The 12,476-nt window shown below is 37.3% G+C and overlaps 1 pseudogene across 1 annotated transcript in view; it reads left to right on the forward strand.

Moving 5' to 3' along the window:
• The first annotated feature begins 6,033 nt into the window (after nucleotides 1-6,033).
• The window catches only part of LOC148938340 (facilitated trehalose transporter Tret1-like), a 116,892-nt pseudogene continuing 110,449 nt past the window's right edge, over nucleotides 6,034-12,476 (forward strand). Inside the window, exon 1 of the transcript XR_016143707.1 lies at nucleotides 6,034-6,090. The product of XR_016143707.1 is annotated as a facilitated trehalose transporter Tret1-like (transcript). The remainder of the gene's footprint in view (nucleotides 6,091-12,476) is intronic.

Below are 12,476 nucleotides of genomic sequence, written 5' to 3' on the forward strand. Positions count from 1 at the left end.
CGGAGAGTACATGTTCTTTTAAACTGTATTGGATGTTAGGAACTTTTCAACTTCACAGCAAAATAGAAAGTATTGGAGAACAGAACTGGTGTTAATGCATGAGGTCAACGGGTGCTTGCCCAAGAACCCCAAAAGCATACAGGATCATGTTAATATGGTAGTTTAAGCAAAACTAAGTAATCTTCCACTATTTCAATGTACTGTTATTGTGAGGGCGCACCTACCACAAATACCTGGCTTGGGATCGGTAACTTTTTTGAGAATCTTAATTTATCCAGTGTTAAAAGTCATTGGTGCCAATTGTTGAATATATGGTGAGGGGTGGAGTAGAGGGTATAAACATTCTTCTTTTTATTTCAGTAAAGATATACAACAACAAAAAATAAACTTGAGCAAACATACCTAGATTGAGGTTAGTGGCGACTTCACTGCTTGAAGAAGAGAATGACAAATGGAAGGCACGTACGCAGGAATTTTTTTCGGAGGGGGGAGGGGCAAATCCTTCAATCAGTGAGATCCCTTATCCCTTCAATCCCTTATTCTGTGAGAAGCATCAGAAAACTATGGGAAAATAAAAAATTTGAGATTTCGGCGGGGGAGCCGGAGCCCCCCCCCTGCGTACGTGACAGGGTGGAAGGATTCAGAACATGCTCGTTGAAAGTAGCAGAACCATCTAATAGCTGTGAAAAATGAATCGCAAGGATTATCAATATAAAATAGGATGATAATCGCAAAAGCTGATTATTTATTCCAGTGAATAAATCCATCTATCTATCTATTTATAAGGCACTAATAAGCTTATCCTACTGATCTAATATAGCGCAAAGCTAAAATACAAAAAAAAAACTATTGCACATAAATAACAAGGTATTTTTCAAAATCTAGGGGACTTGACCCCTGCCTGCGAAATGGTGCTACCGCAAGGCTTAAAAGGGGGATTATTTAATCCCTTACCTACTATCCCTTTAAATATTTAGATCTTGACAATACTTCCTGCTCTTCAGGATTTTGAGGAGCTTATCCGTCTCTCCTCTAAATATGTGGCTTCCTTTAAAGTAAATTCCTATACAGGCATCACTACCTGCTCCAAGGAGCTTACATAAATTGTAAACTTCTTTTATTCAGACAAATAATACTATAAGTACATTCTACAGTCATAAATCGAGAACTTGAAACAGAAAGCAGGAAAAATTGCGAGGTTTCCACTAAAATTTGACCCTCGCTACCCAAGGTAGCGAGGTACTCTTTTGGATCTAAATTCAGAGAGCAGCTTGCAAATTTCGATACCTTGAGATATCTAAAATGAGAAAAGTCACTTGCTACTGCCATTACCGTGTGAAAACCAAAAAAAAAAAAATAGATGACGCGATAGTATCTCCCAATATACGTAGAACTGCCATTAATACATTTTGAATGATTAATATCTGGTGGCTTTACATTTTGACTCTTGGTGGGGGGTTGGAGGTGATATATCAACGAATATCTGTCTTCCATTTTCGTCTAGATATACAACTGACTACTATTTTCTAGCATAATGATTTTAGCAACTGATTTTTTTGTCACTGGTACCCTGTATGCATGGAGGCACTATCATGTTATCTGTGTCACTTTACTGGATTTCCTGGGCACAGAAATTGGCAATCGACGCCCCTTTCTATTTACCTTTAAATTTCAAGCGTAACGAAATTAGAAGCTTCGGTTCGGCTTTAGATTCCTACCCAGGTATCAAAACATCGAATTTAGCTATAGCAGAATAAAGATGTGAAGAATTTAACAACGTTCAGCTAATAAAACACAACAGATTAAACCTCAGAGATAAAAAAAAAGGTGAACAGAGGCCAAGATTCTCGATAGTTGGTCTCATTTATTCCATTCTTCTGCAAAACAAATTCCAGCTTAAACATATAGCCAAACTCCTGGCTAACGGACAAATCTCAACGTTAATTTTGCAAAGTCTGACACTGATCTTTTTTTAAGTAAACAAAGAAATCCAGCAGTTTCAAATACGTCCCGAATCGATGCAGGTCTGAAGGATTATTCAAATGCTGCGCTTTGGCCTCATAACTTTTGTTTTTCCAAGGGGTATGTTTTGTCTTTGAATGCTATACCTAATTGTACAAAGAAGCTTATTTCAAAAATAAAAAAAAGGTAATTATAGGCTCGGAAAAAGAATTAGGCCTAACATAACAAAAATGTTTCGAACACATACGAAAGCATTGGTACAAAGATAACATCGATGTTGTTGAAGCGAATCTTTATTGGTTCTGGGGATGTTTACGATGGAAAATAGGTTTGGTCAAACTTATACATGATATACGGTAAAAATTATAATTCTATCCTGGTATAAAACTTTTTATAAAACCACGGCAGTCCACTCAGCTTCCCAGGTCATTTCCTAATCTTATGCATGATCAAATGCCACTTCTCTAAGTTTGGTGGAAAAAAGGGTAAACTTTAAAATTAGCATTTTTCATTGTTTAAATTTGAGACAATTGTTTATGCTGTTGCAGTTCCAAAAACTGCAAATTAGACATCGTGCCTAACTAGCCTTAGCACAGAGCACACAGCCATAAGCCTTGCAAACAAATCATTAATTTTTGACCGTTTATGAAATTTTTACTGTACTGTCTGTAAAATCATGTTTATTTTAAACAATAAGATATTGATATTTCTAGTTTTGAAGAAGTCAAACAGCATTTCAAAAAAATTATGGCTTAATAATATATTTTTTTTATAACTAGCAGATTATAAAATTGGCAATAAAACTTTTAGAGTATTTTTTCATTGAAAACTTTAGTTGTTACTATCCGATGGTCACTGAAAATAAAATTGTGATTATTAAACAGTTCATGGTAACGAAATGTTAGTAAGGAGCGACTCGGCTCAATAGTACCCGAAACTCTGAAAAACAGAATTTCAATATCAATAGATACATCAAAAGAATAACTTATTATGGTTATTCCAAATATATAAAATTCATCAAGTTTACTGTTACCCATCAAAAGTTACGAGCCTGAGACGATTTTTTCTTGCTTTTGAAATAGGGTGGAAACACCCCCTAAAAATTAAAAGCATCTTAATGAAAATCACGCCATCATATTCAGTGTACCAGAGAACCCTACTGTAGAAGCTTCAAGCCCCTATCTGCAAAAATGTAGAATTTTGCAATTTTTACCAGAAGACCATTTATTTGTTGTTGTTTTTTTCCAGGGGTGATTGTATTGAAATAATAGTCCTAGAAGATCAAGAGAGATTGTATTCGATCGGAAATTAAAAGTTCCAGTGTTCTTTTAAGTGACCAAAAAGATTGGAGGGCAACTGGGCCGCCTTCCACGCCCATTTTCCCCCAAAGTTATCTGATCAAAATTTGAATATTGGCATTTTGGTCAGTATAGTTGAATGATCAAATAACCATGTCCTTAGATGTAAAATGACCCCCACTATCCATGGGGAGATGCCTGTAAGTTATGAAATTTGCCTATTGTTTACGAATAGTATTTGTTATTGGGAAGTATACAGAAATTTTTTTCGGGGGGGGGTGTGCTTGGGGAGGGATTTCTATAGGGAGAATGAGCCTTGGGGAGATAAATTCCATGGGGGACGAATTATCCAGGGGAAATATTACACTAGGGGAGGGGATTGACAGAATTAATGTACGAAATTCTATTTAATTGTCTTACATTCTCTTTGCCAGATTTGTCATGTGGAATGTGGAAATGTTCTGGGGGAATGATCCAGGTGCTATTTTCCGCGTGTTTGATATCCGCAAAATAATTTCTATGGAATGAGGTATTTCTGGAGTCATCGAGAAACCGATTAGAGATAAAAGTTATATTCAAATGAAAGAATGCAAAGGAAAATTTTTGAGGCTGAATCGTCGAGGGAGGATTCTCAGCGAGGATGGAACTCTCTGGAGGGAATTTGGAATTTGACCGGGGAAGGGGGTGTACTTTAGGTTGGATGAGATTTCCATGGAGGAGTTTTTGTGAGGGGGAGGGGTATATTTCATAAGGGGTGATCCAGATTTACCGGCATTATTTGAAAAACGAACAGAAATTATTCCATATATGAAGGATTGCCCCCTCCACAATACCTAGCTCTTTACGCTAAAGTTAAACTGTTTGTACCAATTTTTTAAGAGTGGCTACTTAAACACAGGGATTGTTTAATTAGATTAATTTAAAAACTTTTTACTAGAACAAGTTTTTCGAACAAAAGTAAAGAACTCCATTAAAACAAAAATGAGCAAATATAAAATCCAATAATCTACGAAGCGTGAAAATTCCACAAATCAGCATTGATAAATAAATGAAACCCAAAACGAACAAAAGTTACAATAAATAATCCAGTCAAACTCAAACTGAGCAGAAATTAACCTGAGTTGGGCTCAAAACCCCTATGCTTTCCCAAGGCCAGAAGATAATTTGCACTTTAATGAAAAAATACGAATGTTTTTACTTTTATAACTTTAATAAAATCAAATAATATTAACATTTTGATTATTAAATACCAGTATATGTGCATTAAACAGACAATGCACATTCATTTGTATTTTTTTTTTCAGTAAAGTGCAAATTATGTTCTGGCCTTGGGAAGGCATAGTAGTTTTGAGCCCAACTCATGTTAGTTTCTGCTCGTTTTGAGTTTGACTCGGTTATTTATTGTAATTTCTGTTCGTTTTGGGTTTCATTTATTTATCGATGCTGATTTGTGGTAGTTTCACGCTTGGTAGATTATTTGATTTTATTTTTGCTCATTTTTGGTTTAACGGAGTTCTTTGCTTTTCTTCGAAAAACTTATTTTGGGGAAAAAGTTTTTTTGATTAATTTCTGGTCATTTTATATTGACAAAATCTTTTCAAAAGAAAATAAAACTAGTAGAAGGGACCCTACTACTCCTACGAGAACACATGTGCTGCCATTTAAAATTTAGTCTAACGCTGACGGGCTATAATTTATGCATTTTTATATGGTTTTTGTCACTGAGCATGAAAAAACAGGATTTTTCTCACTTTGATGTATTTTCATGGTTAATTGATGCTAATGGCGTCAGTGACACCTCTTTCAAGGTCGATTTATTTGTTGTTTCCAAGTGTATTGTCTCCGGGACGAAGTTTGCACATGCGCATTGACGATGGGGAAGAGATATATCGATCTAGGACAAGAGGGGGGAAATGGATTTCCGAGAAATTGATTGCGCAATTGAAGGGGAGATGATTTGTGAGAAATTGATTGCGTAACCGAGGGGGAAGTGGATTTCTGAGAAATTGATTGCGTAATCCACTAGGACAAGCGAATTTCCGAGATATTGATTGCGTAACCGAGGGGGAAATGGATTTCCGAGAAATTAATTACATAATCTCCCGGGCCTACATAATTTATGCATGTTTTTATGGTTTTTGTCACTGAGAATGAAAAAACAGGATTTTTATCACTTTGATGTATTGTCATGGTTTATTGATTCTAATGGGGTCAATGACACCTCTTTAAAGGTCGATTTATTTGTTGTTTCCAAGTGTATTGTCTCCGGGACAAAGTTTGCACATGCGCATTGACGATGGGGAAGAGATATATTGATCTAGGACAAGAGGGGGGAAATTAATTTCCGAGAAATTGATTGCGTAATCGAAGGGGAGAGGATTTCTGAGAAATGGATTGCGAAGCCGAGGGGGAAGTGGATTTCCGAGAAATTGATTGCGTAATCGAAGGGGAGAGGATTTCTGAAAAATTTGATTGCATAATTGACTAGGAGAAGTGAATTTCCGAGAAATTGATTGCGTAACCGAGGGGGAAATGGATTTCCGAGAAATTGATTACATAATCTCTGGGGAGAATGTATTGATCTGATAACGGGAAACAGGATCACGTGTCCCCTTCTAAGCCAATCAGGGCGCCGGTTACATAAGATGTCTTTCTCTAAGCCAATCAGAGAGCCGGTTACATATGGTTTCCCATTACATCACAATTCGCCCTAGAGATTTCGTATATAATGGACATGCTTTGTCTTTAAACATTCAGAAAGCTCTGTGACACTATGGATAAAACATTGAATATTAGTGATTTGGATACTCTGGATACAACGACTAACAATGTGAGTTCTGTTTAGTAAATTTTCATACTTTATTTTCAAATAAAATCATTTTACATAGCCCCCACAATATATTCAAATTCAGGTAACCCCCCCCCCCACACACACACACAATGCAAACTTCACTATATAATGTTTATACTCAATAGAAAGCTTAAAATATGTTATTTTTTACCACGTAAACCTAACCTCCCCCCTCCACACCCCCTCCCCCTGTTTACGACTTTAATTCTTCCTTTGGAAATAATTCTGTTTTTGATAAATTTATTCTTTCTGTAAGCCTATCTAAAAGTGACATTCAACTTCTGTCAACCCTTAGCTATTAATATACCGTTTCTATTTAAGCCGCCACTAACTTGAATTAAACATTTCCGCGAGTTCTGTTTAGTAAATTTTCATATTTTATTTTCAAATAAAATCATTTTACATAGCCCCCACAATATATTCAAATTCAGGTACCCCCCCCCCAATACAAACTTCATTATATATTGTTTATACTAGATAGAAAGCTTAAAATATGGTCTTTTTACCACGTAAACCTAACCTCCCCCCTCCACACACACCCCTGTTTAAGACTTTAATTCTTCCAATGGAAATAATTCTGTTTTTGATAAATTTATTCTTTCTGTAAGCCTATCTAAAAGTGATATTCATCTTCTGTCAACCCTTAGCTATTAATATACCGTTTCCATTTAAGCCGCCGCTAACTTGACTTAAACATTTCCGCAGTGATTTAAACAGGTGATAATTAGCTGTCACCCTTTTAAAGTACATCCTGCCTCATATTTCTTATGTTAGCAGCTTAACCAAAAGGTTTCACAGAGAAAAAGGATACTTTCAATCAAATTATCATCATAACTTCTTCATCACAAATTTAACTATTGCTTTACTGAAAAGGGAGAGGGACTTTCTTCTGTAAAAAGAGGAGGGGTTGGGATTGTTAAGAGGGGAATGTATGTCAGTTTCATGTAATATTCATTTTCAAATTTGAGTACTCAGTGTTTATATGGGGGGGGGGTTAGGGTTGCAATACCTCACTTCTAACACCTTCGTTGTAAACAAAAAACAAAGTGTTTTTTCGCATGAAAAGTAAGGGGCCGGGATTTCTAAGAAAAAGAATACATAGCTTTATTATGTGTAAATTGAATAGCATTTGATTTCTGAACCAAGTATATTTCTCACAAATTTTTAATATTTGCTTTATTGAAAATGAGGGGAGTGGGGCTTCTTTACGATAAATGCTTTCTAGACAAAATTATGGTTAGGGGGTTGGGGGGGGGTACTAATTTTCCTTCTGTAAAAAAGGGAAAAATTATTTCAATACTAAATTTTTTCTCTTCTTTTTAAGGCAAATTATGAAGAATGTGCACCCCCTCCACCTGAAAAGAGAGCAAGGGGTAATAATAAAACCCCTGCGAAGGCGACAGTTGTGCAATATGGTCACTGGCCGAAGCCTTACAGACAAGTGATGCCTGCCCAAGTCCGATCCAATCAGGAACCAATGCAACCTACCAGTGACATCGCCGTCGCTGCATCTGTACAAGCCCGTGACTTCACTGGCTCGAATGCACAAGTCTGTACCGTCATTGGCCCTACTGCACAAGCCGCAGCCCAATCTGCGCAAGAACATAACGTCGCCGGCCTGTCCACCCTCCATCATGCTTTGCATGGGCCTTCAAGAGCTGCCCCCCCCCTATACAAGGTCAGGAGGTTGCCCTCCAGCATGCTATGCCAGGGCCTTCAGGCACACAAGTCCATTCGAAATAAAAAAATGTAAGCATTTCTACCTGGTTATAGAAATACCTAAACCAACCCATTTTTCATCACTGTAAAAGTGTTTCAGAGATATTAAAATGTTATTTTCGCTATAATCCCCCTCCACACCCCTTGTTTTAAATTGCTCTGCTCCCCCCTCCCTCAGAGATACCTAAATATAATGTAATTTTTTTGCTTGTCAAAGAAACCGCTCTTTTTTCTATCACCTTATTTTCTCTGCCTACTGTAGGCATCTTCGCTATCTTTTCAACCTTATAATAATATTTTTAGCTAATAGTGTATCAGTAAAAGTGTGTCAGAGATATTAAAATGCTATTTTTGCTATAATCCCTTACCCCTTGTTTTAAATTTCTCTGTTCCCCCTCCCCCCTCAGAGATATCTAAATATAATGTATTTTTTTTACATGTCAAAGAAACCGCTCTTTTTTAATTTTTTCTATTTTCTCTGTCTACTGTAGGCACTGTAGGCATAGCCACTGTTCGATATTTTTAACCTCATAATAATATTTTTCGCTAGTTTCTAGTTTACTGTTAGAGAGTCTTTTATTTCAAATTGCTATTTTTTGCTAGAATCTTATAGTTTTAAGAGGTCTTCCAACAAACGATCCATTTCATCACAGTAAAAGCGTGTCAGAGATATTAAAAGAAATTTTTCCCCCTTTTAAATCAGGTCAATTATCGTATACATTCAGTCTGCTGAATTCTCATAGTGAAGCCAAAAAAGGCACTATATTCCGATCATATTTCCTGATAGAAAATTTTTTACGTTATAAACTGCTTTTATTTAAACAAAATTCTCTATCGGAAAGAGTTGGGCTATCAAGTAAAGACCGCGGTTTTTTCAAAGCAGATAAAGAGTATTAATTTGAATTATTTTTCGAGGAGTTGTTTGAACAAAATAAAAACCTTCTATGTCATCTTTTAGATTGTATTAAGTTGGAACTTTCAGAATATATATAGAGTAGGGAACTACATGCTACTGCTAAGCGCGTTTTTAAATAAGAATCCAATTTTTAAAAATAGGAGTAATTTAGCAATTTGAAAATCAGCTATTTTTTTTAAAGGTAGTTCTGTTTCCTTATTCGCAATCTCCCCCCTGCTCATCAGTTGGAGAAGAAGACGCGCCTGTGGAGTTTTGTGACAATGAAAAATCACAGCAAGGTGTCATTAATGAACTTCTTGTTAACATTGATTGAGTTTTTAGCTGATTTTTTTAATGTTGATTATAGCGCAGTTTGGCAGGGAGACTTGAGTCCAAACGCTTTACAAATTTTAGAGGATTTTTTCAATGAATTATCAGGGAACCTTCCCCCCACTGTTTACATACTTCCACTTCAAACAACTGAAGTGGCTTCCCATAGCCCTATTATTGAACAATGTGGGAGAGGGAGTGGTGATAACATACAAGAGGAGGAGGTGGGGGAGGGTAATATCCAATTTACGACATTTCCTGAGTTTCAACTCTCAAATACAATTTTAAATACGATAGTTGTCTACACTGCAACTTTTGAAGACCCTTTTAATTCACTTTTGGGTGGTAATTTTGTGTTTGACCCCTTAGAAATTGTTCATGAATATGTAGATAGAATTCGTGCACTGCTAGAAAACCAAATTAAGTTGTGAGGGGGAGGAGGTAGGGATTCAATTAAGGTTTCTATTGTTTTAAAGGTGTTTTATTTAAATGAGGGAAAAAGTGAGGTTTATCATCATTATGTACATACCGAGATGCGAGTGGTCTATCCAAATTTAGAGAATTTTGAGGGTGTTTTATCCGAGTGGATAGGCCATATTGTTACGCATCTCGAGAATTATAATGAAAACGGTAGTGGTTCTGCAGTTTTATTTGTTGAAAATTTAAGCGTTAACATCTGTAACTTTAAGAAAGATTTTATTTTAAGAGGGGGGCAGGTGGGGAAAGGTCAATAGTTTTAAAATATAATCCTGATTCAGTAGGTTGTAAAGGTGTCCAGCGAATCTGTTTTGAAACAGATCAAGAATGATTCAAGTACGCTTTCCTCATATCAGCATTTGAGCCTCTAGCAGATGACGCTACAAAGACGAATTTAGATCACTGGGCTGTACATTGGAAGGAGGGGTCCTATTTTCCCATTGTAGATTTTTCTTGTTTAAAGGGGAAATACCCAGTAACACTCAGGTATATTGATATTTTTGAAAGGGCCATTGCTCATTTAAATATCAGCGTTACTGTGGTTTAGTATGAAACTGAATTTCAAGATGGGGTTCGTTCTAAAAAGAAGGGGGTGGTGTTCCCAGTAAGAAGCCCGTCGATTGAATTGGTGAAACACTGGATATGGCTGTTGTACGCACCACCTAGTGACCCCAATTCAATTGGTAATTTTAAGCCAATTACAGACATTAGAAGAGTTCTGGGGGAGGGTAAGAAAAGGGGGGGGGTCATGTTTCTACTTTCCGACATGCCTGTCTCGATTTTGGACAGAATTAAAGTTGCACAATCATATGAAACATTGTAGACGGCTTGTCTACCAGTTAGTGAAAACGGTTTCAGGGGATAGGGCCATTTTACGTTTTAAAAATGTCCAAGACACCCTCCTCCAGAGCAATAAAATCTCATTGGATTGTGAAGCGAAGCTAGTGGAAGTGAACGATCTTCGATTTCCAAACCGAATCAAAGACCATCAAGCAGTCTCCTGCGCCTACGCACAAAGAGACAGTTCTAACACTATGCAGTTGTTAGAAATAGTTGAAACATTGGATGAGGGAGAGTGTATGGTCAAGGCACTGACCAAAATAATTGGCACCGCTAATGGAGCTATTTCTCGTTTGAGAAATACGCATTACCCAATGGTGTTGTCTGCAGAGGATCGTCTCGCGATTAAAAATCAAAAAATATGCTGGGCTTGTAAGAGGGAGTTTGAAGAGGGGGATAAGTGGAAAGGGAAAAGAGGGGGGAAGGGGAAAGTCAGAGATCACAATCACTTGTGGTCTCTAAAACATCATTCCCAAATCGGCCGAGAAGTTGGTGCTTCTCACGTTGAAATGGCAGGTAGTAAATAATGGGCATACGTGCTGGAATAAAATCAGGTTTTTAGATTCTTTTAGTTTTTTCCCAAGGCATTGAGTCAATTGATTCAAGTGCAGAAAATTGACAATTTTGATAGTTTTCCTTTGCTTAAACAGCACTTTCCAGACAGTGAAATGTATGACCTATTGACCTGTAAAGGTGTATATGCAAACGACTATTACAGTTCTGGCGCTCGCTTAAGCGAAGTGAAACTACCTCCAATTGAAGCTTTCTATAATTTACTCACCAACAGTGAATGCACAGCCGAGGAATATGAATTTGCCAAGAAGGTGTGGTCTAAGGGGAATTGTAAAAATGGGTGGGATTATTGTAAACTATACTTGGTCAGTGACGTTTTAACTCTCTTAGATATTGTCTGCAAGAACATAGACCAAATCTATTCAGAATTTGGACTAGATATAGGATATTATTTTTCCACGCCACATTTGGTGATGGACTTTATTTTAAAAATTAGTAGGGAAGAAATACGCTTAATAACTGATGTAGATCAACACATTTTTGTAGAAAGAACAATGAGGGATGGGTATGTTTTTATGGGGATCGCGTTTTGACAACCGATCCAAGCGGACAAAACAGCACCGGTGCAAAGTCAAACGCAGTGTTTTTGGACATGAACTCATTGTACCCTTCGGCAATGTCTCACTACTCTTTGCCGTGTGGGAACTATAAATGGCTTGAGAATCCTTGTGAGTTCCCTGACATTAACACCGTCGAGGACAATAGGCCACAAGGATGGTTCTTTTGAAATTGACGGGCACATTCCATTGGCGCTTCATGATTCAGTCAGAGATTTTGTTTTTCCCTGTATTAATCGACCAGTGACCAGGGACTCGCTGAGCCCCTACAATAGATCATTGGTTGAAGATATGGGGATACACTGGACCCCCTCTAAGCGAAAACTGATTGCAGATCTGGACCCTAAAGAGGATATCGTTGTTCATCATGTGCTTTTGCACTGGACGGTGAACAATGGTTTCAAGATCACCAAAATACATAGGGTCCTGCAATTCAGTCAAAAACCCTACTCAAAGACGTTTATCGACACTTTTGTTGATAAACGCTCTAGGGCTAACAGCAAAGTAGAGAACGAAATGTACAAACTCATTCTAAACTCAGCGTTTGGCAAAATGTGTGAAAGCGTACGGAACAGATCTCGTTGCGACGTCGTTGCTGACCCTCAAGAGTGTTCACGAATTATTACCGACCCCAATTTTACAACGTTCACGACCATAGAGGCCGGCATGGTTTTTCTACACAGGAAAAAGAGAAATGTGGTACGGAACAAGAATATAGCAGGAGGTAGTTCAGTACTTGAAATTTCCAAAAAGCTCATGTTGTCATTTGTTTACAATATGTGCAAGGTGCAATGACACAGGGAGGGGGAGGTTCAAGTTTACTATGGGGATACAGATTCTCTGCTGTTAAAAGTAAAAACCGAGGACTTATTGGGGGATTTAGAAATTGGGGAACACATCAGCTCGCGGATGGATTTGACTAACTAGAATCCGTCCCTCTACCCCAAGTTGGTGAAACGTCAAGCCTCCAACCA

The sequence above is a fragment of the Artemia sp. Qi Xiang Cuo genome, unplaced genomic scaffold, assembly GCF_049724085.1.
Source record: "Artemia sp. Qi Xiang Cuo unplaced genomic scaffold, ASM4972408v1 HiC_scaffold_3386, whole genome shotgun sequence".
Lineage (NCBI taxonomy): Eukaryota > Metazoa > Arthropoda > Branchiopoda > Anostraca > Artemiidae > Artemia > Artemia sp. Qi Xiang Cuo.